We start from the raw sequence: 5,911 nt of genomic DNA, 5'->3' as shown, positions 1-5,911 counted from the left end.
ACTCTCGGCGGAAAACTCTTCTAAACAAAGGATCAATCGTTGGTTGTTGAAGGGTGCAACATTCAACTCTTGGAGTCTTTTTGCCCTTTTTAACAAACAACATTTAAGTTTCAAAATAAAATCTTCCTCAATTTTGTGCAAATAACTTATCAAAGTCAAAACAAAAATTTTTAACTGACGTATTCCATTGAAATATTTCTTAAATTAAAAGCATTTGTAATTAAAATTCCTCCTACCTGAAGGGTTAAATGTGGTTTCACCATAACGGAATGCCCGAAATGCTACGGTACGGAAACGCGGGTAAGTGGCACTGCTATTGCACCATAATTTCATATTATTCCTGACATGGCACTAAATCCATCGTGGTTTACATTTTGAAACCCGGGTGCTTTGCTGCAACACTGAAGCACGAGCTGCATGGTAGCTCGAAACAAGCACCCCTAGGCACCGTTTTGCATCGGGCAAGGGTTCATGGCAGGTCGGTGGCTTTATCATTCCCCTTATTGAGTTTTCCGAATGAAGAATTTGGGCTCGGGAGCGATCCACTTTCTAGCAGGCAAATTCCGACGGAAAACTCACTGTCGAAAAAGGGGAGAAGAATTGATTCAAAATTGTTCACCGTTCAACACCGAAATACGAATTGTTTTGGAACGAAATTTAAGGTTCAATGGTAACCGTTAACTATGGACGTGCAATCAGTAGAAATGCATGTTACCACAAATACTCATAATTACACCTTTTTAAATTCGTCTGTATTCGTTATTTTATTCTCAAAATGCTTTCCAATAATGGTAATGATATGATTTGAATCAACATTGGCAGGTGTTGGAAAGAAAAACAGGAAGTAATGACGTTTTTCCAATTATAGTGGTATGATAATCCTTTCCATGCAAGTATATCCCATACAATGTTGTGACTTGCGAGGCATAAAATGTTATAAGTAAGCAAGTAAATGCATTTTTGTTGCATGCTTAATTGATGGTAAACTTTCGCTTTGTATTTTTAATGTACATTTACAAACTGAACTAACAAAGTCTTTATTATCATTTGATTAAAAAAAAATCAAACTTAGTTCTACCTAACCTTAAAAAAACTTAAAGCCTATTACATTTTTTAGTTTAGTTTTGAACTTAAATACCGCTATTGAAAGCATTTAATTGAATGATAATACCCAAGTAACATTTCCAAGACCTAATAAACTTTAACAAGTTTTATCAATGTTTTAACATGGGTGTACCAAGTCCAATTGGTTTTATAGAGGTTTCTCAGCAGGCAAAATAGTTTTAATAATTTTGACGTCCTTGAAACCTTTTTAGGATAGCTATAAAACCGCTCATTAAGTCTTAAATCTTAGTAGACTTGAAGAGTCTGTAAATACGCTGTTAAGTCCTTCTTAAAACCTTCTCTTAAAACCAATCAGTGATTTTTGGTCTAGAAAAGGTTTTAAAGGATGGTTTTGACAACGTTCTGTAGAGTGGGCCCTCTTACACTTAAAACGGGTTTATGAAGGTTTTATCACAGCCTTTAAGATATTTTACTCTTAAGATGAGACTTATTGATGAGCATGAACAACATTGTTAGAACCATGATAAAACTTAAAATGTTACTTGGGTAACTACGTAATTACTGACTTGCTTCATGTGAAATACCAAAATTCATTATCGTTGTCGAACATGCAGACGACTTCGCGAGGCGAAGAGCAGAATTGTTCTATTCAGTACATCCTCCAACCGACCCGCGTCGAAATACCGCTTCATAGAACAAATGATTCATTACACAAAATTCTGGAATGTAACAGGGTCGGTTTTGGTATTTCAACTTATTTTACTTCGTATCTTTTTGTTTTCGGTTTTAAAAACATCCTCGCCTTTCATACGGTTGTAACTCAAACGTAGTTCCCAACGTGTACGACAACTAGCTGGCAGCTAGTTCATATCGTTACTTCCCGCCACATGGTTCCACATGGACATCCACACCATTACGTCGGCATCCATGCCCGGCTTGCAGTTGGCAAAACGCTAGCTGTCACGGTGCGCTGACTGATAAAAAGTCAGACAGAGCGCAGTAAAGTGAAAACATCGCCGTGGAAACAAAGTTGGGAAAATGGACGAAGCCCGATGGCTTTTAGCTTTAGCTTTCGAGACTAGACTTTTGACATCGGTGTCGTTGAGCCGGTTGGGGTTCAAGGGGTGGCTGGGAAACATGTCAAACACAGGCTGCCCACTGGTCGTTCTCGGTTTCCAAGGACCGTCAAACACAGCTACACGCGTGCACACATTTACTCGAATGTTTCATCCTGCCGAAAAGGGGTGAAAACTTTCGTCCGCCTGTTTTTTCCTAGTGGTTTACCACGAACGCTTTCCCTGGGTGGGACGTATCTTTATGCGTATCTTGCGTTCGGTTGTTTCCAGCTAGAACCTAAGACCAGAGCAAACGAAGAAAGGATGCAGGGATGGGGCAACCCTGCAAGGGGAGGGGAAAATTCTGTTAGAGCAAGTTATTTTCACAATCATAACTCTTACACCGCTCCACAACCCGTTGGCATCCGATTTTCTTTCCACCACAACTTCTTTCATCTGCTCCTCACTCGATTGTGATAACGTTTTGGGCCCTCTGGCAACGGTTAGTTTTTCCTTCCCCCCATCCACTGCTTTCCACTACAGGCAAAACCGGATGCCATCGCTTATGATCTGTACGGTAATTAAACTTATGGTTTCTCACAAACACCGCTACCCCATCCCGTGCCTTTGGAATCCGGTCCAGAGCGGACGTTCCTCTGCACGAGCTCATAGTTATAGACCTCTGTTCTCAGTCGGATGACATTTTTGCCCTGCTGATTATTTGTCAAACCCATCACAACCCAAACCTGCCGCAAGACACGCACCCCAAGCGTTCCAGCGTCCGTTATGGGAATGTTTCTGTTTGAAGAATTCCACAGTGGACTCGGGCAAGGTCTCGGTCGCTTCACCATCTTTTTTCCGGTGCTAGAATCTCCCCCCTATGTCTATCCTCCAACCGCATCGCCTCAGTTCGTCGGTCTCGAAGTCGGTGGTGAATTCTTCAACAACCATCCAATCCATCCCAGCGCCACGAAGAAACGCATGCAAATCGTTTCTTTCCTTCCTAGAACTGCCCACTTCCGCTTGGGTGCCATAATGAGTAGTTATTCGTTTCAATTAACTTGTGACTTGTGGCAGAAACACACCTTGGGCCCGGCGTGTTCTGTGCTCAGGTCAGGAGACACTTATGAACCGTCAGCTAGCATTTTACGTTCCTGTGCTTGATGGCTCGTTAGTGCACATCATTGACCACGTCCTTTTTGGACTTGTGGAACGAACCCGAGGGTTGTTATTTCTTATAGGTTTTTAGATGACCGGTTGTCTTTTTTTTTTCTTCGCACACGAGCATCGTTCATCACGAAACATAAAAGTTAAAAGATAATCAATAAGTTAAAAGATAATCAACAATTGGTTCAGTCTCAATAGATTATTTCTTCGAACCGGGAATTATCAACATTCATGAAATCCCTTAAAGTTTTTGGAATATTTCCAAAGCTTTTGCAAACAAGACAATCTCGTCGCTAACGTTTCTTAGCAGCCCAACCATAGACTGTAAATAAATTGTTTAACACTAAAGTAGGCTAATCGGTAAACCAGCTCAAATCCTATTCGGGCAAGAAACCCCGGCCTACTGCCAGCCGTTGGATTGCAGTGGAAACCGATGGTGTAATTTCTTCCGTACCACCATTGGTCATGGTATGGTTTTAACGATCGTACAACTCTCCGGTCCCGATCCCGATGGCTTATTTTGAATAGTCCGGCTTTTCCCAGGGCTTGCACTCAAGAGCACAGCTACTGCCAGTCCGGCATTTTATTGTACGCAGAGTAGCTCAAAGCTTTGCGGGACCAACGGTTTACCCATCGGGGAGGTTTGTATTTAGTCGTTTTTGGCAGCTTCTAGAAGGGGAGAACCCACCCCTAAACCCAGCGACCGCATGGGGTTGCGCACGCTGCCGGAAAGGTGGCCAACGATACGCTGCGGCAGCCAAACGCTAAAGGGCGTAGCTGGGAGCGCATCAGGAATCCCCTCCCAGTGGGGAAATTAGTTTGATAACTTATCTCATTAAAACACGCTCTACTTGGTCGTAACTGGGCCAAAGGTTGCCTCGGTCTCCAACGCTATGTCTAAGATACAAAGTTCTAACCGACGGGCGGTCTTTCAGTGGACAGCAAGTTTTACTCGGCTCGGCCTATGCCTGCGATCGGACTGAATTGGAGTTTGGTGCGTTAGTAAATGACGCTAGACGTGGTGAGGCATTCTTTTTAACGACTATGGACCATTTAAAGAGAAGTAAGATTTGTTCACCCTTGTTTTTGAGTAGTCTATTAATAACAAAACAAAACGTTCAATATACAAAAGATAGTTTTTAATGAGCAAATAACCTGATATCCATCTATTCTTCATGTGTTGAACCATATTTTTAATATTTTAATTCATGATATAGAAAATGGAAACAAGTTACGCTTTCTTACTTACCTACAACCTCTACAACCGCTGAACGGACTTGGCTTAACAATAACTTATAGCTTCAACAAAGAAGTAGAAGACATTAAAGACATAAGTATGTCACATAATTGATTCTAAACCTTTTTTAATGAATAGCAAATTGTACGAGTAAAATGTATACATGTACATTCCTTTTCTAGTTTAAGAAAATTTTTTTAAATTTGTATAAAAGACTCAGGACTGGAGGCTGCATACCTCACCAATAGAGTTATCTCCTTTTTCGTCCAGATTAAAACTGAGATCCGATCTTGTGACGGGAAGCCCAAAGTATAGGAACATCACATAATCTGGTTTTGTATAGAAAACTGTAAAAAAATAGACATTCAGTACCTGTAGTTACAAAAGGTTTTGCAAACGTGTTGTGTTCATTCAGAGCTTAAAACAAGGTATAGACCAACAACCGAGTCGCGATTGTTACAATCTTTCAATGTTCTGAAGGATCGTACTCGTATTCGTAACAAAATATTGGTCAAGAGAAAAGTGCCCTAGCTGCACTGGAAACGAACGCTGTCCACGTCATCGGAGATGCTGTGGCTATAAAGTAAGAGCGTCATAAAAATGTGTGCGCATCAAAATATCGATTTCGTTCAAGCGAACCATGATGGCAAAATGACGTACCTGAAATCCGGAAGAGGAACAGCAACATAAAAAAACGATTCGTTGTCAAAGGGATGATATCCATCACGCTCGAACAAAAAAACAATGTTCTACCGACACCGTTCCCATACGTTCGTAGTTCTTCGGTATGTTTTGTGTTTGAATTTCACTCGAGTACCCACACCAAGGGGTAAATCTTTTTTCCCATCATCCGCGCGGTCAGTAGGCAAGTTTTGCCACGCAGACCAGCGCAACATACTACCAAACTCATCAGAAACTTGCAATGTCCACGTTGCAGCATTCGGGAATCAGGGAGCAACAAATCGGGCCAGGTTTCCAGTGAAGCGGAATGTGGCTCAGACTGATATAAATAAATAAATAAATAAATGAACGGACAAATAAACGAAAGTAAATGCTTGCTCCGGACGTGCCGTTAGGGCAACCGAGGATCGGTCACGGCGAACAAAGACCAAGGGTTCCGACCCCAACGTCAGGCGCGCGTGCAGCATGGCGATTTTATGGCACGAGCACGTATCATAAGCTCGTCACAATGACAATGCAACCGATTTGTTGTGACGATCGAACTAAACTCACTATGGAGCGAGAGAAAGAGGGGCAGGAGAAGGGGCCACCGAAAAGATACTCAAAATGGGACAAACAATGAACGAGATTGCGAGCGGAGCGTACTTTGAATCAAAAAGCTTCACCACCACCGCACACTAATGCCCAAACAATATGAGCCCTTGTT

Source organism: Anopheles coustani, chromosome 2 (assembly GCF_943734705.1).
Source record: "Anopheles coustani chromosome 2, idAnoCousDA_361_x.2, whole genome shotgun sequence".
NCBI classification, from domain to species: Eukaryota; Metazoa; Arthropoda; class Insecta; order Diptera; family Culicidae; genus Anopheles; species Anopheles coustani.
Note: the sequence above shows the minus strand (reverse complement) of the source record.